The sequence below is a fragment of the Anolis sagrei genome, chromosome 1 (assembly GCF_037176765.1).
Source record: "Anolis sagrei isolate rAnoSag1 chromosome 1, rAnoSag1.mat, whole genome shotgun sequence".
Taxonomy (NCBI): domain Eukaryota; kingdom Metazoa; phylum Chordata; class Lepidosauria; order Squamata; family Dactyloidae; genus Anolis; species Anolis sagrei.
The window spans coordinates 213,220,611-213,244,793 of NC_090021.1; the positions used below are offsets into that span (position 1 = coordinate 213,220,611).

The following is a 24,183-nucleotide window of genomic DNA, read 5'->3' on the forward strand; positions in this document are numbered from 1 at the left end:
CCTTATAAATATAGACTTCACTACCTCTGAGGATGCTGCTTGCCATAGGAGAGAATGCCTCGCTCGCCCCTCGCCCAAAATCTGGCTACCAGTACCCTCTAAAATAACCCTCTAAAATCAGAACAATAAATAAAGAGCAACACTAAAAAAGGGGGGGGGAATTCCTGACATGAAGCAATCAGGGCCAGTTAACCGCTCCCAACAAAGGATTCCTGGGCAGCAACTAGCTCGGCTTCGAAGCTGCAAGGCCATTAAATACTCATCAAGATGACCAATTGCAACATTCACACTTACCTCAAGCAGACATGAGTTCTTTTTCCCACCCTGGACATTCCACAGATATACAAACCCCACTTGCCTAGTTACAAACAGACCTCACAGCCTCTTGAGGATGCCTGCCATAGATGTGGGTGAAACATCAGGTGAGAATGCTTCACCAAGCACCAAAGAGCATTCTGAACTCCACCAATAATAGAACTGAACCAAACTTGGCATACAGGACTTTCATGACTAACAGAAAATACTGGAGAGGGGGTTGGGAAAAATAGACCCTGACATTTGGGAATTGCAGTTTACCAAGCACCAAAGAACATTCTGAGCTCCACCAACAATAGAATTGAACCAAGCTTGGCATATAGGACTTCCATGACCAAATACTAGAGGGGTTTGGGGGAGGCATGTACAAAAGATGACATTTGCAGTACCTTTTGACCAGGCCTCCTTGCTGCCCTGAGAGGGGTCCAGGCTCAGCTGCAGGGAAGGAAAGGGAAAGCGAAAGAGCCTGGCCGGCTGCCTCCCTCCTGGCAGCACGTGGAGGGAGGGAGGGAGGACTTCCCTCTCGCCTAGTGGGCGGGGCCTGCGCTTCTCCATTAGAAGAAGGCTGTGGAGGGCGCATGGGGCCTGCAGGAGGAGGCGTGGCCTAAGGACAGAACAGCGCCCCCTGGCAAAAAAAGTATTCCGCCACCGCTTACTTCGAGTAATGGACGGGCCGCCCCTGGTCTGGAGGATATAAACTGGGAAAACAGCCTCGTATTCTTTCTCAGACCATCTGCCCTTTCTGAAATACTTTCACTATGTCTGAAAACCATGTCCACTGTTTTTTTTCCTTTGCACTGTTCCTTCTATTGTGCATTTGCTGCTGAAGTTTACAACTACAGAAGACCCCCGTATCCACCATAAACACCTGAAGCCATAGATAACAGACTCTGTGTTTTAACTAGACGTGGACTGAAAGCATGTCACAGAACAGCACTGGAAGACCTAGATATGGAGCATGGGCAATTGAAACCATGGACATATAATCTGTGGATAACAGGATTGTAAGGCATAGTTACAACATCCTTCAGTGGTTTAATATCTCAGTTAAAATGTACGATACTCAGAAGATAAGAAAGGGAGAAAACTAAAATCTGTAATTGTTTTTTATTTATGCATTCACTCATTTTCTAGCCATCTTTTTTTCAACATATGGGATTTAGATGAACTAAAAAAATTAAAAACAATTAAAACAATTAAAGGGAAATGAAAACAAAACAGAAACAGAATGGAAGATAACACATGCAGAGATTAAAAGCTATTTGCACAGTAGGGATGGAAAGGATATTTGACAACTTTCTAAAAATGGTGAAAGAATGTATTTTGTGCCTGTCAAGAAACCCCAACCAAATGAATCCTTGATGATAACAATCCTCAAAGTTCAGGATTTATTTTGCACAAAATCTATATATGAAGTTTTTGCATAAAAAGGACCCATTTATGCCACACACACATCATAATGTTATTATTTGCTCAGGAAATACTGTTTTCTCTGTAGATAAAAGTTCTAAATTGCGAATGGTCTTTGAAAACTATGAAGTATTCCAGAACTTTCCCACAATGAGAAAAGACTTACTCAAATTACCCATGCCTTTCTTTAAGAATATTTAACCTGATTTATATAGTCTTTCTAGAAATTTCTTAAGTCAGTGGTTCTCAACCTGTGGGTCCCCAGGTGTTTTGGCCTACAGCTCCCAGAAATCCCAGCCAGTTTATCAGCTGTTAGAATTTCTAGGAATTGAAGACAAAAATATCTGGGGACCCACAGGTTGAGAACCACTGCTCTAAGCGGTTTCTCCAAGATAGAGAAAGACGGGGTAGAAATGCCCTAAATAAATAATAAATAATTCTGATAACCACCCAAAACCTGGACATCCAAATGCAGGACTGAGTCTAAAGGAACTCAGGGATACTCAAACTGCAAATTTTAGTTAAAAGTGTGATACCATTCAGCACTGGATGAATCTCTTTCCACTAACAGGAGCACTTCTGTCTTGTCTGTATAAAGCTTCAGTTTGTTCCCTTTCATCCAGTATGATGCTGGTATCAGACCTTGGTTCTCAAAGAAGCTTTCTCAGATTTTAAGTGATAAAGGTACATCAGCATCCTGGTGTCACCAAGCCACTAAAGTTCTGATAAACGCTTCAAGAGGTTCAATGTGCACTTGACTATATAATTTATTTTATCCTACATGCCATTTAACAATGGGCACATGCCAACTCTCTCAGTTGCATCAAACATTAATGCCCCCCCCCCCAACTGCTGAATTTGTTCCACTAGGGAGGACTGAGTTACCACAGTACTTCCATGTCCCCAACATGCACTGACAAACCAGGAAGATAGAAAGTGTGCCCACCAAAACTTTCAGGGACATCCGGCTCAATACTCTGCAAAGACCATCCATCAAGTCATCCAAAGTTGTGTTTGTCCAATAATCAGGCATAAAGCCAAATTGAAATAAATCTAGGGTAGTGAAAGACTGCTGGTTAAGAGATCTTGCCAGAGATCACCTAAAGATGACCTTGTCAAAGAACAGAATACCGGAGACTAGTAAGAAATTATCTGTCCGAACATATCTCCTTCTATGAGCCATCTAAGAGGTTAAAATCTTCTGGGGAGGCTCTGCTCTCGGTCCCACCTCCTTTGCAGGTGTGGTTGGTGGAGACAAGAGATAGGGCCTTCTCAGTAGTGGCCCCTCAGCTATGGAATGCCCTCCCAAGTGAAATTAGATCAGCCCGCTCCCTACTGACCTTGAGGAAAAAGCTAAAACCATGGTTGCAGAACCAAGCATTCAGCTTGCAATCTGCCAGTGCATTAAGGTAACATGGAATAGTGCAATGACAATTTGGAACAGCTTGGACTATGATATTATATTACATGATTTTAAATAAGTGGTTTTTAATGCATAGATATGGTAAAATAATAATAAATAAATATCAAATACATTTGTGTCCCAGGGATGGCTTTTTCAGTATCAGGTCTTCTTGACAAACTTCCCTGACAAGGCATTCACCACTGCCCTTATCTAGTTGATTCATTCCGCCCCCGCAAGAACACACACAGGAAGAGATTCACATATATGAGAATCCTGTCAAAGGCTTCCTCTGGATGTAGAAAAGGGTAGGGATGTAGAGAGAACAACAATACAACAAGTGTTCCCAAACAAGCAAGCTGAGCACTAAAGTCTCAGTAATCACAAGCAATGTTTCACACAAACACAAACTCTCTCACGAGGAAGCCACAGCAGGAAGAATACTATAAATATGCCGACAGTTTCTAAAACTGATATTCTTCCTCTTAATCACAAAATATATAGTCAGCTCTTCACATTCACTGGAGTTAGGGTTGCAAGACCCCTGCAAAAATGGGGAAACCATGAATGAAAATTCACTATTTTCTTTACCTAAGACAACATCTCTCTAAGAAACTCTGGCTCTTTCAATATGAATCTATGATCAACTTCAGCTGGAAATTGACCAGGGAGATATGGTGGAAGACCTAGGGCCCTTCCACACAGCCATATAACCCAGAATATCGAGGCAGAAAATCCCACAATATCTGCTTTGAACTTGGTTTTCTGAGTCAACACTGCCATATTTTCAAAGCAGATAATGTGGGATTTTATTCAACTGTGTGGAAGGGCCCCCAGAATATCAAGGCAGAAAAATCTCACAACATCTGCTTTGAACTGGGTGATCTGAGTCCACACTCAGCTAATGTGGGATTTCCTGCCTTGATATTCTGTGATTTAGTGCTATGTGGAAGGGTCCTTGGATATTCTTAGAGAGGTGTTGTCTCCAGAAATCTTTAAATCTTGCAGCACAAATCTATGGTCACCTTCTGGCAAAAGTTGACCAAAAAACCACACTTGAGGACCTAGAGATTCCTAGGGGGCAATATTAATTAAATCAATGAATAATTAAATCCACAAAAACCTGCAGTTGTATACATTATATTATATACGTTGCATTAACTGTATCAATTATTTTAACATTGTTTTTTTACATACACAAGATGATTTAAGCAAGCTATTGGAAAAAGAAATGTAGCTCCAACTCAAGAATGTTTTAAAATACCAGACATGTAACATCTTGGAAGCAATTGCTACAAGACACAGTGCTTGTTTGAATGTCCTTGCTGATCCAGAAGTAATGAAATAGGAGGGAACATGACCCCAGGGCACAAGTCAACAACCTACCATAATGCATACATATGGAGCGCAGCAGCCAGCATCTGTCTCATCCTTTCTGTGCAACACAGTGAAAGATGAACACTAAAAATGGTGTGCCCAAAATACAAACAGAGGTTACAATCCCGCGCACAACATAAGCCTCTTAAATCCTATCAACTTAATCATTCTATGAGCAGCACTACTCTCTAATCTTAATGCACTTTGGGCATCTATTAAAAGGAGCACAGTTCTGCTTGAGCAGATGGGTTTGTTAAAGTTTGCAGCATTATGAACAGCCCTGTACTGAAATTCAGACCGGTAAAGGGATCCTCTGCCCTACAGCTGACAGAAGATTCCCGAGATGTCTAACTGACCTGTCCTTAACACATCCACAGCCTGCGCATTTATCCCTAATACAGACAAATACATCACAACATCCATTATAATATAGACCTCCTTGTTTCTGATCATTTCTGCTATACTTCATTGATTGTGAGGTGCTCTGAGGGGTTATACTCAAGGGCAGAGTATGCATTTTCTAAATATATAACCAAAGAAGCAGCCACACTTGAAGTCATTAAACCACACAAGGATTTGCTGGTTGATGCAACCAGCTTCTCCCACAACCAGCTCGTGAAGGTTATTGCCTTATTCCAGGAATGGGTAAGCACAGGCCCGGGGGCTGAATGTAGCCCCTTGGGCTCATTTCTCAGGCCCTCCTCTCTCTTGCCAACTTATTCTTCCTTTCTTCTCTCTTTCCTTCCTCCTTCCTTCCCTCCCTTCTCTTTCCATCCTTCCTTCCCTTCCACTCTTTTTTCCTTTCTTCCCTCTTTCATCCTTCCTTCCCTTTCTCTTTCTCCTTCCTTCCTTCTTTTTTGTCTTTCCTTCCTTCTCTTTTCTCCCTCCCTCCCCTCCCTCTTTCTCCCTCTCTAATTTCCTTCCACTCTTTTGTCTTTCCTTGCTTCCCTCTTTCCTTTCTCTTTCCTTCCTTTCTTCCCTTTTGCCTTTCCTTCTTTCTCTCTTCTCTCCCTCCCTCCACTACCTTCCACCCTATCTTCCTTCCATCCATCCTTCTCTTCTTCCTTTCCTTTCTTCTCTTTTTCCTTCCTCCTTTCCTCCTGGGGGATGTTTAGCTGGAAGAAGAGAAGGTAAAGTCCCCTCAGGGCGATAGGGCGGATTATAAAGTATGATTATTATTGTTATTATTATTATTTTTATTATTATTATTATTATTATTATTATTATTATTATTATAGTAGAGAGGGAAGACAAGAACAATGTTTCAAGATTTAAAAGGGTGTTTCATTGAGGTGGAGGGGAAAAACTGACTTTTTGCTACTCTAGTGACTAGGGCACAAGGGAGCAATGGTTTCAAATCTCAAGAACAGAGATTTGACTGAAAAGATTAGGAAGAACTTCCTAGAAAGTGGCATAGGCTGCCTTCGAGTATGGTGGAGTCTCCTTTTCGGGAGGCTTTTCTACAGAGGCTGTCTATTGGGAGTGCTTGAATCGTGCCTTTCTGGATGGCAGGGGGTTAAACTGGATGGCCCTTGGGGGTCTCTTCCTGCTCTAGTATTCTGTATCAGGAGTAGGAAATATGGGGTCTAATCAATACACTTTTTCTCTCCCATGCACCATGTCATCCTGACCAAGGCTAACCCTTTTTGGATCCAAACGTTTCCTGTCTTTCATTTACTTTCTGCCTCCAAAAAAGAAGAGGAAGGAGAGGAAAGGGCAGGGAGGGGACTTGGGGACAACCCCCTCCCGGCCCACCCACCTGCTCAGGTCCACCATGCGGCCCCCAAGTTAAAAAGTTTGCCCATGCCTGCCTTATACACACTTTCTTGAGAAGAAGTCCCACTTAATTCCAAGTGGTTTGTATCTGAGGAGTCATGCTCAGGATTATGCTGAAACTCCTCCACTATCTCACACACTTCTGAAACTTCTTCATACAAATTAATTGTTTTCTATATGACAAGTTTAGTCACTATTTTCTTTGCTACCACTTGAGAGATCAGTCAGAAACTGAAGCAAACTCATTCAGTTCCTTTGGGTGAATTCTTGCCACAATGTCAGAAACTCTGGTTGTGTTTTGAGTTTTGTGATGCTACACTTTGCACTTAAGAAGCTTAATGTTATATTGAAATAATCTCTTTTAAAAGTCTGATCCAAGGAGGGCATTTTGGCATCCTCATTCTTGATCTACCTTCCATTAAAAATCATCACTGCTAGAGGCACATGCAAAGCCATGGTGGTACACGCCTTAGTTACATCCACACTTTAGCTATACCCACAATGGACTATTGTAATGCACTCTATGTGGGGCTGCCTTTGAAGACTACTTGGAAATTGCAGCTAGTGCAAAGAGCAGCAGCCAGGTTATAAATTGGGGCAAGCTTTTGAGAGCATACCACCACCACCACCCCTTTTTTTAAAGCAACTCCACTGGCTCCCAATAAGTTTCCAGGCCCAATTTAAAGTGCAGGTGATTACTTATAAAACCCTATACGCTTCGGGTCCAACCTATCTTCAAGACCGCATCTCCTTCTATGAACCGGTGTGGACACTAAGATCTGATGGGGAGGCCCTTCTTTCAGTCCCACCATCATCTCATGCATGGTTGGTGGGGGAAAGAGGGGGGCCTTCTCTGTGGTGGCTCCCCAGCTCTGGAATACCCTCCCTAAGGAAATTAGATTAGCCCCCTCTCTTCAGGCCTTCTGGGTGAATCTATAATCATGGCTCTTCAGACAGACCTTTGATTCTGAGTAATCCATGGCCAATATGATGAATCATTAATAGTACTGGCCTGCACTTTGATTGATTGTTATGACAGATAGCCAGCCGGCAGGTTCCACTGCGTTTTAGAAATTTTATAATTTTATGATTTCTATAATTTTATTAATGAGATTTTTATGCACTGTTTATTATACTTAAGTTGTTGTATTTATACTTATGTATTGTTGTGTGCATGTGGCACTTGAAGTGCTTCTGTGAGTCACCCCGAGTCCCTTTGGAGAGATGGTGGCGGGGTACAAATAAAGATTATTATTATTATTATTATTATTATTATTATTATTATCTTATCAAGAAAGTTGCAGAAATCAGAGAATGAGAAATTCAGAAGAAGGTACATCAGAACAATATTTGGATGGGAAATGCTGAGTCGAAGAAAACACTTCTTGATGTTTTAAGAGGTGAGACTGCAGTCTATTTTTATATCAGACACATTGGCAACCTAGTTAAAGTGTACCTGCCTGGAGATTTTTGAGATTTATTCAAACTCACGGAGGTTTCTTCTCAGATAGAAGTTTTCAAGCAAACTGAAACCACTGTGGTGTAACGGTCTTTTTCTGCTTTGTCAGGAATTTACATAAAACACTTTATCCACCCCAATATATTTACATGGAAGCAAATCTCAGGACTCCAGTAGAAGCAATTATTAGAAGGGTAAACAAGATTCAAAATTCACCCATATTGTGTCTGCATGTTCAAAAAACTTTGCAACAGCAGCACAGGCTCACTCTGCTTCTTCCAGAGTACTTTGATATTTGGTTCCTTTAATATTACAAGAATACTTACCAGCACGACTAGACACACACACACGCAGACTGTCTTTACATCTTTCTTTTATCGCTGGTTCTCATCAATGATTGTCACTGAAACATTCATTATTTTTTTTCTGGGATTTAATACAGTTCTCATAATAGACTAAAGCTGAAATGCTTGCCTCCCATCCTTCTGAATAGAGCCTTTTCCAAACTTCAAAAATTGTCTGCCAAGAAATATATTTCAGCATGACAGCTCTTTCAGTAAGTCTGATTAGAGGTAAAAAGTTTCTTTTTTGGAAAAAAAAATCAGCCAATTTTACACAAAAAGAACTTAATCCTAAACACTAGAAAAAAATCTCATTTTCCTAAACACCGAAAGCAAATTTTGAATACTTAAGTATGCAAGCGACCCAGTTTCATGCATGTTAACTCAGAAGCAACTTAGTTCAGTGGATCTACAGTACAGTTTGGCATCACTTTAACTGCCATGTCTCCATGCTATGGAATCATGGGATTTGTAGTTTGGTGAGGCACCAGCACTCTTTGGTAGAGAAGGCTCAAGACCTTGTAAAACTACAGCTCCCCTGATTCTGTTTCAATTGGCTGTGACAGGTAAAGTGGCATCAAACTGCATTAATTCTACAGTACAGATGCACCCTTACTCTCAATAGAAGATCGAAGTGTAAGAAGTTTCTTAGAATTTGGCTTATTGATTTGTGTTTATAACATAATAAAATATGGGTCTTTTAAAAAAAAAGAAGAAGAAGTTTCTTAGAAATCAATGGGATTTGCTACCACAAAATCATTTATATTATTAGACAGTCACTACACAGTGGTGTAATGGGTTAAACCCTTGTGCCACCAGGGCTAAAGACCGACAGATTGGAGCTTCGAATTTGGGGGGAGCATGGATGAGCTCCCTCTGTCAGCTCCAGCTCCCCATGTGGGGACATGAGAGAAGTCTCCCACAAGGATGGTAAAACATCAAAATATCCAGGCTTTCCCTGGGCAATGTCTGTACACCAGAAGCAACTTGCAGTTTCTCAAGTCGCTCCTGACATGGAAAAAAAACTACACAGGCTCACAGTTTCACAACTTCAAGCCACACCTTTGATTTTAAATCTGGAAAAGATGTCACAGAAATACAATTAATAATAATACTGTAACAACAACAACAACAACACTTTATTTACAGGCCACCCTATCTCCGCAGGGGGAATCAACAACAACAACAACAGCAACAACAACAACATGACTATGCAGAGTACAACTGAGTCACGAATCCTATATCCACTTGCCTAACTAAACCTAATTCAGTTCAACATCATTTACTTTCCAATAGGCATACATAGGACTTCATGGTGGGCGCATCTACACTGTAGAATTAATGTAGTTTGACAGTAGCTATGGTTCAAAGCTACTGAACCCTATGAGTTGTAGTTTTACAAATCCTTTCACCTTCTGTGCCAAAGAGTGCTGGACCCAAGCAAGAACACCCATGGTTCCACAGCTTTGATTCATGGCAGTTTAAGTGGTGTCAAACTGCATCAATTCTACAGTGTAGATTCACCCTGTGAATCAGATAAAACATACAGAAGCGCATTTAAGCCTTACCATGCAATCCTAGGCATATGTAAGTTGGACTGAGTTTAATTCAGCTTAGTTTCAAGTATGAATTGTTTGCGACCCTAGTCACGTTTACCTACAACTAGGTGACTTCTAAGTAATTACTGCATAAGATTGTATTCCTAATCATGCCAACCTAATGACGCAACTATACACCAAGAATCCTTTATGAACATCCATTTTTTTTGTTCAAAAATAGCCTTCATGCAATAGAAGCAGGAATCAATCGGCTTTTCCCAACTATAAACTTGTAGTGCTACAGATCCCACCATTCACATCCAAGGTGGTAATGATGGGAACTGTAGTTTAGAACAGCTAAAAAGCACTCCATTGGAGAAGCAATCCCTTTCTTCTCTTCTTGTTATGATCCTGCTGGAATTTATTAGGTGAAAATTGGAATAAGAGGATGACCTGGTTGACCCCAAGAAAGTAATGGTTTTCCAATAGCTGACCACACAAAAAGGTTAAACAAGCAGGATTAAAAAGCGAAATCTATTCACTCCTTGAAAGACTGAATGCAGAAATGGGAAAGAAAGGGTGACGGAGGATTGATGAGCAAGAAATAAATCCAGAGTCAAGACTGTGGATTCCTATATAAACAAATATGGCACTAGGTTGCTGTGAGTTTTCCGGGCTTTATGGCCATGTTCCAGAAGGATTCTTTCCTGATGTTTTGCCCACATCTATGGCAGGCATCCTCAGAGGTTCTGAGGTCTGTTGGAAACTAGTTAAGTAAAGTTTATAAATCGGTGGTATGTCCAGGGTGGGAGAAAGAACTCTTGTCTATTTGAGGCATGTGTGAATGTTGCAATTGACCAGCTTGATTAGCATTGAATGGCCTTGCAGCTTCAAAGCTTGGCTGCTTACTGCCTGGAGGAATCCTTTGTTGGGAGGTGTTAGCTGGCCCTCATGGAATCATGTCTGGAATTCCTCTGTTTTTGAGTGTTGTTCTTTATTTATTGTCCTGGTTTTAGAGGGTTTTTTTTAATACTGGTAGCCTGATTTTGTTCATTTTCATGGTTTCCTCCTTTCTGTTGAAATTGTCCACACGCTTGTGGATTTCAATGGCTTCGCAGTGTAGTCTATCAATTAGGGCCAGCTAACACCTCCCAACAAAGGATTCCCCAGGCAGGAAGCAGCCAGGTTTTGAAGCTGCAATGCCATTTAATGCTAATCAAGGTAGGCAGTGGCAACATTCACACCTGCCTCAAATAGACAAGAGCTCTTTCTCCCATTGCGGATACTCCGCAGATATATAAACTTCACTTAAATAGTTTCCAACAGACCTCACAACCTCTGAGGATGCCTGTCATAGATGTGGGCAAAACGTCAGGAGAGAATGCTTCTGGAGCACAGCCATACAGTCCGGAAAACTCACAACAACCCAGTGATTCCAGCCATGCAAGACTTTGACAACAAATAGGACAGTCTCTCAGTCTACATCTCATAGCATGTAGAATATGAAAAAGAGGAAAGAATAGCCAGTTTTCTAAAGCAGAGTTTTCTCTCCTCAACTCTATTCTGCCCATCCAAAGAGAGAAATGGAACCAGCATCAAACTCAGCATCTTAAGGATCTTTGTGGATTTTGGGGGGCAGTGACAAAGTCCCTTCCTGCCTACAACCTGAAAGCGGTTATTCAAGACCCAGACCACGGAGCAGGAGAGGGAGGTCCCCGTAGATTAGCTGCCGTCTAGTTACCCAACAAACCCCTGCTATTCTTGACACTCCGCCTGAGACAGAGATTCATCATCTTGACACTCAGCTGCCGCCTCAGCCAGGAAGACAGGAGCATGTACACCTGACACATACACACACAGAGAAAGATCCAGGGTGCTTAGTCTGCACTGTCAAAGTGAGGCAGTTTGGCACTACTTGAACTGCCACTCTGGGATCATGGGAGTTGTAGTTTGCTGAGGCAGAGGAGGTTCAAGATCTTGTGAAACTTCAGCTCCTAGGATTGCATATAATGAAGCCAGGGCAGTTCAAGTGGTGTCAAACTGGGTTCATGCCACTGTGCAGATGCATCCCTAGGCACACCTTCCCAGCACAGTTTAGAGAATCTAAGGAAAGGCTGAAACATTGGAAAGGGGCCAAAGGAGAGAGGGAAAACCACATGGGATCCCGCCAAGAACTATATAAAAAGATGTTATTAAATAGGTATGTTTCAATGGTTTGATGTTTCCATCTGTGTCTTTTGACTATATTGTGCATCAACCTGGAGTCTTGAGGTGAGTAACAGAAATCACCATAATAATTTATTATTATTATTATCATCATCATCATCATCATCATCATCATCATCATATCAGGAGCGACTATCACCAAATATTCATGTTGTTGTTGTATTTATTATATTATTGTTATTGTTGTTCTTGTTGTTATTGCACAAACATAGGAGGGCAAAGTAGTCAGAAATGCTATGGAAGCATCTCTGAAAGGCACCGATTATTATTGTCATGTCAGGAGCTACCATCACCAATATATTATTATTATTATTATTATTATTATTGTATTATTATACTATTGTTGTTATTATTGTTTTTGTTGTTATTACACAAGCATAGGGGGCAAAGTGAGGTCAGAAATGCCATGGAAACATCTCCAAAAGGCACCCATTTGAATTGCTGTGAGTTTTCTGGCCATATTCCAGAAGCATTCTCTCCTGACATTTTGCCCACATCTATGGCAGGCATCCTCAGAGGTTATGAGTTCTGTTGGAAAACTAGTCGAGTAGGGTTTATATATCTGTGAAATGTCCAGAGTGGGAGAAAGATGTGAATGTTGCAATTGCCACCTTGATTAGCATTTTATGGCCTTGCAGCTTCAAAGCCTGGCTGGTTGCTGCCTGGGGGGAATCCTTTGTTGGGAGGTGTCAGCTGACCCTGCTTGATTCATGTCTTTTTTCAGAGTGTCCTGGTTTTAGAGGTTTTTTAAATACCGGTAGCCAGATTTTGTTCATTTTCATGATTTTCTCCTTTCTGTTGAAACTGTTCACATGCTTATGGATTTCAATGGCTTCTCTGTGTAGTCTATCAATCAGAGCCAGCTAACACCTCCCAGGAAAGGATTCCCCAGGCAGTAAGCAGCCAAACCTTGAAGCTGCAAGACTATTCAATACTAAACATGGTGGCCAATGGAAACATTCATGCTTGCCTCAAGCAGACAAGAGTTCTTTCTCCAACCCTGGGCATTCCACTGATATAAAAACACTCCACTTGCTTGCCTAGTTTTCAACAAACCTCACAACCTCTGAGGGTGCCTGTCATAGATGTGGGTGGCACGTCAGGAGAAAATGCTTCTGGTGCTGAAAATTCACAGCAACCCAGTGATTCCAGCCATGAAAGCCTTCGACAACACATAGGCACCAATTTGGCAGAGAAGTCCTAAGTGCGCTCCAGATCCAAGTGTCTCCTTGGATAAATTAACAACAACAACAACAACAACAATGTGATCCTCGTGAGCCTATTGCTCTCGCTCGCGCGCCAAAGGAACTCCCAGGGAATTCCTTCCCGTCCCTCAATCCGTTCCGGGATCGTTCCGCTTCAATTTCACCCACTCCGGGAAGAAGTTGCTCCCAAGGAAGCGGACCCTACGGTTGGTCTCACGCTTCCCGCTAACGCAACTACTAACGCCGCGGCGTTACTCGTTCTTGAGGCGAAAGACGAGAAAGCTGCGCCCGCCGCAAACTTCTTCTTCTTCTTCCCGTCGGGATTTGAAGGATGGAGGAGAGGGGAAGGCAACTGGAGTTAGGGAAAGAGGGGCATCCCTAAGGGTGTGCTTCTCTATCTAGACAGCGGAAGGAAAGCCGTGGGATGGGCCCCCCTTGGACTGCCCGGGCTCCATGCAGGGGGAATCGTGCGAGTTGCAGTTCGACCACAGAGAGTCCCCCAAAGTACAAACCCCGGGATTTGAATGCCGAGCCTGGAGCCCCGGCCGGGACTGAACCGCGTGAAGTCTTCAAGATAGAACGGTGTAGACAAGGCAGAGTAACGAGCCCTCCCGAGGTGGAGTTCAGAAGCAGGAAAGGAACGAGAACGGGAGGCTTGAGCGATGCCAATGCAGAGGAACGAAGGAGTTTGGGCTTGAAGGAATTCTCCCGAAAGGTTTGGGGCAGGAAGGGACTGGGAAACGGGGTTCCCTCCCAAGAAGGAAAGAAAAGGAGATGCTGGAGGCACAGAAGGAAGGGAAGGAAGAGGGTTTGGGGAAAGGGAAGAAGGGCAGGAGCCTGGGGTTTCCCTTCTCCTCCTCCTCCATCCCAGGCAAAGGAAGCGGAGCCAGGAGGACGAAGAGGCGGCGGCGGCAGAGGAAGGCGCAAGAGGAGGAGGAGGAGAGGCACTCACCGGCCGGGGCTGGCTCTGGCCGAAGGAAAGCAGCGGCGGAGGCTGGCGGAGCTTGGGCGGCATCCGCGCACCCCATCGCCCGGCTCCCGTCTGCGCCTCCGGGGCTTGCGCTTCGGCGAGGAAGGGAAGGGAGGGAGGGAGGGAAGGGGAGCCCGGCGCAAGGGAGGAGGAGGAGGAGGAGGAGGAGGGCGCCATCTGCTGCACGGAGCCGACGAGCCATTGGCTGCTGCTGCCGCGCCAGGGCCCGACCCACTCGCGGGAGGGAGCGGGAGGACACCCCCCCCCCCGCCCCACCTGAGGAGGAGGAGGAGGAGGGAAAAGAAGAGGAAGAAGGGGAAAAGGAGGAGAAAGAGGATGAGGAAGGAGAAGAAGAGGAAGAAGGAGGAGGAATGAGAAGAAGAAGTGGAAGAAGGAGAGGAGGAAGGGGAAGGAGGAGGAGGAAGAAGTGGAAGAAGGAGGAGAAGAGGAGGAGGAAGAGGAGAAGGAGAAGAAGAGGAGGAAGAAGGAGGAGGAGGAGGAAGAGGAAGGAGAAGAATATTGTGTCCAATTTTGGGCACCACAATTGAAGGGAGATGTTGACAAGCTAGAATGTGTCCAGAGGAGGGTGACTAAAATGATCAAGGGCCTGGAGAACAAGCCCTATGAGGAGCAGCTTAAAGAGCTGAGCATGTTTAGCTTGAAGAAGAGAAGGCTGAGAGGACACATGATAGCCATGTATAAAATATGTGAGGGGAAGTCATAGGGAGGAGGGAGCAAGTTTGTTTTCTGCTTCCCTGGAGACTAGGACAACAATGGCTTCAAACTACAAGAGAGGAGATTCCATCTGAACATGAGGAAGAAATTCCTGAGTGTGAGAGCCATTCAGCAGTGGAACTCTCTGCCCCCGAGTGTGGTGATGGCTCCTTCTTTGGAAGTTTTTAAATAGAGGCTGGATGGCCATCTGTCAGGGGTGCTTTGAATGCCATTTTCCTGCTTCATGGCAGGGGGTTGGACTGGGTGGCCCATGAAGTCTCTTCCAACTCTATGATTCTATGAGGAGGAGGAAGGAGAAGAAGAGGAAGAAGGGGAATAAGGAGAAGGAGTCGAAGAAGAGGAGGAGGAGTCTCCCAGCCCCCGGCTCCACTGGACGGATGGCGGCAGGGAGCCCCACCGGAGCTGGAAGGAGTGGCGCAGGCGTTCCCACACCACAAGGAAGTTAAGGCAGGAGTCCCGCAAGGTGCTCCTCCTGGACAGCTCATCCCCAGGCCTCCTCCCTCGGGTTGAAAGTTAACTAGACTCACTCTGGGACATGAGCAGATCCCAGCCTAGTTTGCAAAGCCGCCTGACAAGAGAGAGGACAAGTTGGGTGCAAAATCAGTCGCCAAATTGGGTGGCAACATTATCTCTCGACACCCCCCCCCCCACACACACACACACAAATCTCTCATTCTCCCTCTCCCCATCTCTCCCTCCATCTCTCATCCCTGTATCTCCTTCTCCCCATCTCTTCCGTCTTCATATTTCCCTCTCCCAATCTCTCCATCCCTCTCCCTTTCCATCTCTCCCTCTTCCCATCTCTCCCTTCTTCTCCCTTCTCTCTCCCTCTACTATCTCCCTCTCTCATCTCTCTCTCTCCCTTCCCATCACTCTATCTTCCTCTTCCCCATCTCTCTACCTCTTTCCCATCTCTCTCTCCCATTTCTCTCTCCTCCTCTCATCTTTCTACCACTCTTCCCCTCTCCCTATCCCAATGTCTCCGCATCCCTCTCTCTCCTTTCCCATCTCTCTCTCTCCTCAGCTCTCTGTCCATCTCTGCCTCTCCCTTCCAGTGCCTCTCCCTCTTTCCCATCTCTCTCTCATTCTCCCTTTCCCTCTTATCTCTCGCCATCTTTCTCTCCCTTCCCCTCTCTCTCCCCATCTCTCTCCCAATCTCTCTCTCCATCTCTCTCTCCCTTCCCATCCATCTCCCTCTTCCCCATCTCCTTCTCTCCAACTCTCACTCCATCTCTCTCTCCCCATTTCTTTCTCTTTTTCCCATATCTCTCTCCCCATCTCCCTCTCCTTTCTTAACTCTCTCCCCCTTTCTCATCTCTTTCTTCCCATCTCTCATTTTTCCATCTCTTATCTCTCCCCATGTCTTTCTCCCCTTCCCCATCTCCCTCACCCTATTTCTGTCTCATCTCTCACTTCTCTTCCTCTTCCCCATCTCTGACCCTCTCCCTCTCCCATCTCTCTCTCCCTTTCCATCTCTCTAGCTCCCTCTTCCCCACCTCCTTCTCATCTCTCTCACCCCATATCTCCCCATTTCTAGCCCCCTGTTTCCCATCACTCTCTCCCCATCTCTCTTTCCAATCTCTCCCTCTCCCCATTTCTCTCTCCATCTCTATCTCCCTTCCCACCTCTCTATCTCCCACTTTCTCCCCTCCCTCTCTCCATCTGTCTCTCCCCATCTCTCTCTCCCTCATTACCATCTCTCTCTCCCTTTCACTCTCTTATCTCCATCTCTTTCTCTCTCCATCTCTCCCTCTCCATCTCCCTCTCTTATCTCTCCCTCTTTCCCATTTTGCTCTCTCTCTCCCTTCCCATCTCGCTCCTCCTTTCCCCATCATATAAAGCAAGTAAGTGAACAGGGATGCTGAGGAGGATGCTGCCCTAGAGAAGTTCTCCAATTGCAATTCCCATCACTTCAAAGAATTGCAGACTTGTGATCCGACCCCCTGCCCTTCAGATATTGCTTGACTACTGAGAGCTACAGTCCAACATCTGGAGGGCCTCAGGGTTCCCTTCCAGCATCTCTTCCTGCATCTCCCTTGCTCAGTTGTCTCTTCCACAGCAGAGGACTGGCTGCTGGCTCCCAATCTTCTGTTACGCAGACTCATAGAGACAAAAGGTAACCTGATAGTAGTTTTAATTGGCCCTGCACTCGCTCTGGGTTGTCCTTGAGCCAATTAGGGTCTAAATAGGGTCTAAATACATAATGGGGTCTAAAAGCACCATATCTTGTCAGATTTTGAAAGTAGCGTGGTCAGCTCTGACTAGTACTTGATTGAGAGGCTGCCAAGAATACCAGGTGCTTAGACTTTATTTTAGAAGAAATGATAAAACATCTCTGAGGATTCGTCGAGTAAGAAAATCTTATGAAATTCATGGGATCACTGTGAATCAAAAGGGAACTTGAAGGCACATACATAGTCACATATGCACTCACCCTAAACACACCAGATTCTGTCTGATCATGGAAACTGAACATCATCAACCGTGGTTCATACTTAGTCGGGAGATTGCTGACAGATACCAAGACTGTATTTCAGAGGCAAAGCCATCCCTTGAGTATTCCTTGCCTAAGAAAACTCTATAAAATTCATGGTGTCACCATAAGTCAATAGGCAACTTGAAGGCACACGTACACTACTATCTGGAGAGACTTAGCAGAGTCTTCCCATTGGGAGATAACTGGTAATTCCTAATAACAACCAGGGATCCCCAAACTGTTTTCCAGGGGTCTTAATGCTTGTAGGGAAATTACTCTTAATTTTGCTTACTTGCAGGAGTATTTTAAAGAAAAAGCAAATGAAAACATAATGCATTGCATTTTTTAAAAAATCACCAACATATTCTGGTAGCTATCAAACAATGGCAAAATGACAAAAGAATGTTACGAAGCTGAAAAAAGAATCCACAATGGATATAATCAGCTGTGAAAAAAGGATGAGATCTTAGTTAAGTGAATGCAAAGGTCTTTTATGACATCCATCTCTTCATTTAACTACTTTAAGAGCAAAAGCTGTGGAGGTTATGTTGGAAGATACAGCATCTCAAAAGAAAATGCAATAATGTATATCTACCAAGCTTGACGTGTAGAGAATTGGACATAGGGCACTGTCAGGGAGAAGGCAAATTGCTTTTCCCATTGATTATCATTGAAACATCCTTACATATGAAGAGCATTGCAAGTACAATATGTACTTATAAGTTCCTTTCATGGAATGGATGTCACACTTTTTTTTCAAGCTTGCTCATTTAGTGCATTTTTGTCTGATGATTCCTGACAAGGCTCAAGTCCACTTTGTCTGATCATTTAAGGGAAAGGGGCTCAGCCCACCAGCCAAATGTTTTGGAGTTGTAGTTCACCTACATTGAGAGAGCACTATGGACTCAAACAATGGTGGATCTGGACCAAACTTGGCACAAATACTCAATATGCCCAAATGTGAACACTGGTGGAGTTTGGGGAAATGAGAATTGACCTCTTTGCCTTTGACCCTGAGCTTCATCAGGATAATCATCCTAGAGCTACTATGTCCATTTCCTTTCCTGTGCTGCATGCAGGAGACCTATTGCACCTCTTACATGACTGAATGGGCAGCTGGTCCATCACTCACTTGCTCATTTCCAAGCTATAAGATTCTTGCTCTCTAAACCAGAAGTTTTGTCATTGTGTGCCTTCATGTCAAGACACCCCGGAAAACTCACAGCTTTTTGAGGTATGTCAGGCAAGATGAGACCTGTGCTCATAGGGAATGGCTCCTAAATTTCCAAAGATACCAGAAATCTCCCCTACTATTTCATACTAGTTATTGAGGGTTTCTTGCACCACAAGGGCAAGTGGTTGGCATATCATTAACAGTTGTCCCATGGTGCCACTAATTCCTGACTCCTGCTGCTGTGGCGTAATAAGAGTGCCAACAGCCAGGAGAGCTCTGCTGTCATTAGGATGGTGGCTCCAAATGGGACTTGGACTTAATTTTAAAGAAGTTATTCAAAGTTCTGAATGGGATCAGCATATTTGGTTTACAGGCAGCCAAGACTAAAAACCCAAAGTGGACTCATTGCCCTATTGACATTGGAGCTCTTTGCCTCATCTGGATTGCAGTGATGAAGGAATAGTTTTCTGAAGTGATCCTGTGGACTTCACCACTTCAAATCATGGAAGAGAGAGCATACCACTTTTCACTATCCTTTTTCCTACAAAAAGAATCTTCATGTGAATCCAATGTAAAAAATCTAGTTTGCCCTGGAACAGGCATGGGCAAACTTGGGCCCTCCAGGTGTTTTGGACTTCAGCTCCCACAATTGCTAAAAATGTACTGGCTGTTAGGAATTGTGGGAGTTGAAGTCCAAAACACCTGAAAGGCCAGAGTTTGCCCATGCCTGCCCTAGAAGAATGTGTAATTCATTACTTATCATCCATAGCAGTTTCTCTTATGATGGAAGTCTTATAATTGGAGAGAAAAAACATAATATCTTACCAGGATTTGGAAGTGGAACAATTCATTCTTCCACATGGATTGGATCTTCTCTCTGTTCAGCCACTTGGGTCTAGAATTAAGGACAGAGCTAAGGAAGCAAAAAGGCTATAGCCCATTGAAAGCTTTCCAAATTTTCTATCTGCCCCATTGTCTGATTTAATATAGTGGGCTCTGTGGCATAATGTAAAATAAACCACATGTAGTTCACATTTGATCAGCCCACACTGCTTTGCCAGGGAAAGAAAATACGCCACACAAGTGATCAGTAAAGAACAAGTAGTTTACTTTTCATAGTTCAGAACAACATATGTACAATGTGATCAGTTGCATCAACTGACATAATATCCTTTTACGAGAGACTTAAAATGGTCTTCCTTTTGTCCATGTGTATAAACTCCTTCGGCAGCTCATGAAGCAAGAGTACACTCCAAAATCTGTCTCTCTCTGCTTGACTCTTCTCTCTGTCTGCATGTGCATAGCTTGAGCCTGAGCAAAAATGTAACAGTAACCAAAAGTCCCAGGCTGAGCCATATCCCTGAATGTAGTCTGATCAATCAGTTTCATGCATCTTGTTTTACAGTTCACACACACACATTACCTGATTCCTTGCATGCCCCAACAGGTCCTTGGCATCTGTCAGAGTTTGCTTCCAGGACTTCCTCATGGATGCAAAATCCATGACTATCCAAGTATCTTCTATAATTGGCAAAATCAAAGACTGCTTTTAGGGAGTGAGAGGGTGTGGAATCTTTCTAAGCTATGGTTGATGGAATCAATGGATGCAGGATCCATGGATATGCAGGGATAGCTGTATTTGTGCAAAAAGGCTATAGCCCATTTAAAGCTTGCCAAATTTTCTATCTGCCCCACTCTGTATACTTGAGCAGTGTGATGACAGACAATCTAAAGGTGAAGAACCTGTGGCCCTTCACATGTTGCTGTATTACAGTTCCCATCATGCTTGTCTGCTGGCCTTGTAGACTGGGACTAATTTGGAGCTACAGTCCAAAACCACAGGTTTTGGATCCATGAGACAAATAGCTGTTATTTTATTGCTACAACCACGTTTATAGTTGTGGTTTTAAACTCTCATTCAGAGACTCTGAATAACATTGTTTTCTTTCCTATACAACTTTTAGTCCATGCAATACAGGCCTGCGACTGCTACAATTTCAGTAATTAGCAGGTGCTTTTCTGCGGTGACCAATTATATGCCCCAACCAAGCTAAAGCAGACTGTAAGCGCTGAAGTCAGATAGCAGATTTCAGCTGCACTGGAAGATTTTGCAAGGATCTTGTAAGACAAGATGTGTGACTAACAGCTGCAGGATTGTGTGTGTGACTTTCCGGCAGCTGTACATTTGATGCCCTTCTGCTCCTTGTCTCCTTACAAATTGAACCCTTCCCACACAGCCAGTAACAACCCTGTTCCTTCCTTCTGGTTACAATAAGAGGTCATAATTGTAGTGTAACAAGGGTGAGTGCTTTCTCAGAACTCCATGCAAACCAGAAGCTGCCTGTGTTAGAGGAGCAAATGGCCCAGAAGACAGAAAAGAGCAAGTCCTGCTGTTTGAGAGAAGAAAAAGGGGAGCCATTAGCACTGACAGGCACACATTCTTCTTTGATATACTGACTGACCTCAGCTGTTGGATGCAATTTGGGGTGGGGGCATTTGCACATCGGTTTGAAGCTGTGCTCCCGCTGGATGCTCTGAAGGAGAAGCAAGTTGGCCAGTGCAGAATGTGGGAAGGACAGACAGACACCCTCCATTAAGGGTCTTCCAAAGCCACAGCCGTGCACACAGCTAACACATTCCTACTTGTCTGGGCTGTTAAGTGGATAGAAAGACAGATTGTACCTAGAGATAAGGCAGGCCTGAGTCTGCAAAATGCCAGTAGCTTCTAACAAAGAGAGCTCAGGTAGCAAGGTCTTGTAGACAAGAAGGTGAAAACAGGGGCACTTGGTGTCCTCAGAGCATGAAGGGTGCAGAATGTTCTTCCCAGCTAGAGTTTCTCCTGGGTTTTGTTCCTCCCTTGATAGTTCTATGGACCATTCATGATTTGTAAGCCATTTGCTGCTGGTCCATAGTGGGTTTCCAAGAAAGACAAGTAGCAAATGAACACAAATATGGTCTCCTCTCCATTCCTAAGACACCGAATGGAAAACCCTACCAGTTCTCCACACCAGATAGTTTAAGAAGCGCTGCTCTAAAGGAGGAAACCCAATGCAACATCATTCATGCAGTATGAGGGTTTTCTGCATTATTTTTTATTTATCGTATCAGAAGAGAACGTCTGGTGTTGCTATAAGGAGGTCCTCCATTGTGCAAGTGGCAGGGCTCAGACTGCATTGTAATAGGTGGTCTGTGGTTTGCTCTTCTCCACACTCGCATGTTGTGGACGCCACTTCGTGGCCCCATTTCTTAAGGTTGGTTCTGCATCTCATTGTGCCACAGTGCAGTCTGTTCAGCATCTTCCAAGTCACCCAGTCTTCTGTGTGTCCACAATGGATTCCCCCATTCGGTATTAGCCATGGCTTGAGGTTCCAGATTTTAGCCTGCCACTTTTAGACTCTTGCTTGCTGAGGTGTTCTGTGAGTATCTCTGTAGATATTGAAAAACTATTTCTTGATTTAAGACATTGGCGTGCTGGCTGACATCCGAACAGGGGGTGGGGCGGAGATGTCATTGCCTTAGTCCTTTAATTATTGGCTGCTACTTCCTGACAGATGTCAGGTCATGCAATATCAGCTAAGCAGTATAATTTCTCCATTGGTGTAGGGCATAGACATCCTGTGATAATTCAGCATGTCTCCTTAAGAGCCACATCCACTGTTTTAGCATGGTGAGATGTGTTTTACACTGGACATGTCTGCACTGATGAAAAGAAAGTACCCAAGTCATAGGCACAATAATCTGGACACACAAGATTCTTGATGATTTGCTTGGAATGCAGTTCTTTGTAGCAACTGAGGGCCTTCCAGTTGCTACAGGAAGGCCCTCGGGATCTGATCCCAGGTTTTCTGTTTATCCCAGATTATCTGGCAGTGCAGACTCATATAATCTAGTTTAAAGCAGAAAATCTGGGTTCAAATCCTGGGATATAGGGCCTGTCTGGAGCAGTGAGTGGCCAAAAACAATGTAAAGGATTGGAGGTGTGGACCATCCCCTTACCCCAAGCTTGTCAATGAGAAATATATAACTAGTTATGGCACTCTCAACACAATATGTGTGGAATGTGTGGTGTTAAGGGTTGCAGGTTGGGAAAATGCAGCCTTAACAAAAAAAAAATCATCAGGGAAAACAAATAATTGAAAGCTAAAAATCACGTTATTATTGACTTGGAGCCAGAGCAAAACCGAAGGCCCTTCTCAAGGTTCAGACTAAAACCATTTCAAGCTATGTCTTTATTGTTGAAGGCGTTCATGGCTGGAACCACTAGGTTGTTGTGTGTTTTCTGGGCCGTATGTTCCAGAAGCATTCTCTTCTGACGTTTTGCCTGCATCTATGGCAGGCATCCTCAGAGATTGTGCGCTCTATTGGAAACTAGAAAAATGGGGTTTATATATCTGTGGAATGTCCAGAGTGGGAGAAAGAACTCTTGTCTGCTTGAGGTAGATGTGAATGTTGCAATTGGCCACCTTGCTTAGCATTTAATGGCCTAGCAGTTTTCAACAGACCTCACAACTTCTGAAGATGCCTGCCACAGATGCAGGCAAAACATCAGGAGAGAATGCTTCTGGAACATGGCCATACAGCCAAAAAAACATAAAACAACCCATTTCAATCTATTTTACCATTCTATTCTCATCCTATAGTGGCCAAAGAGTGGGTAATGGCAGGTCCACATATAGAAGATAATGATGGGATGTATCTTCCTATTCATGTTCCTCAGCAACAAATATAACAGAGCCTTACTGTCACAGATCAAGACTAATTACATGCATAATGTCAGATCTAGTTTGTGTGCAAAGCCAGCAAGGATTAGAGCCTGTTATTAGCCGCTTAAAACCCTTTGTTAAACTGTGAATGTTATTATAGTCATGTGAGATGACTCGTCTTACTCATGCCCCTTTGATCAGTGTGAACATTGGACATTTATAGACATTAATGCTTATTTGAATGCTTTGGCTTAAAGCCATTCCCTCCTCCATTTCTTCCACTTTTGAATGCCATTTTCTGCATTACATTTGTTGCCCATTTTACAGCTTTAATGCCCAAACAGTTTTCATGATTTATCCCAGTTATAAAAGACAATACATTCAACACCTGGACTGGCTACATGCATTCACTACTTTTTGAATGGGCATAAATATTATACAGTCTTCCATATTAAAAAAAAAACAACCAGAAATAAGTAAGAATGTAATCGTTTTGGCCACACAATTCAGCTTTACAACTGAAGTACTGTTTGAGAGTTTAAAATAGATACTTTGGCAGAGATGACCTGTAAAATGCCTTCTCCATAGACCAGTTGTTTTCAACCTTCCTAATGCCGCAACCTCTTAATACAGTTCCTCGTGTTGTGGTGACCCCCAACCATAAAATTATTTTCGTTGCTACTTCATAACCGTAATTTTGCTATGGTTATGAATTGTAATATAACTATCTGATATGTAGGCTGTATTTTCATTCATTGGACCAAATTTGGCACAAATACTTGATGTGCCCAAATTTGAATACCGGTGGGATTGGGGGAGGGGATGATTTTGTCATTTGGGAGTTGTAGTTGCTGGGATTTATAGTTCACCTACAATCAAAAAGCATTATGAACTCCACCAACAATGGAATTGAACCAGTCTTGGCACACAGAACTCACGCGACCAAGAGAAAATATTGTAAGGGTTTGGTGGGCATTGACCTTGAGTTTAGGAGCTGTAGTTCGCCTACATCCAGAGAGCACTGTGGAACAATGATGGAGCTGGACTACCTTGGCACAAATGCTCAATATGCCCAA

The 24,183-nt window shown here is 43.6% G+C and overlaps 1 protein-coding gene across 2 annotated transcripts in view; it reads right to left on the bottom strand.

Annotated features, from left to right (window-relative positions):
- THSD7B (thrombospondin type 1 domain containing 7B) overlaps positions 1-14,131 on the bottom strand; it is a 565,817-nt gene extending 551,686 nt beyond the window's left edge. For both annotated transcript variants that reach the window (XM_060776084.2, XM_060776085.2), the window contains exon 1: positions 14,002-14,131. The gene's annotated coding sequence lies outside the window, so the exon portion shown is untranslated. The remainder of the gene's footprint in view (positions 1-14,001) is intronic.
- Positions 14,132-24,183: the final 10,052 nt, after the last annotated feature.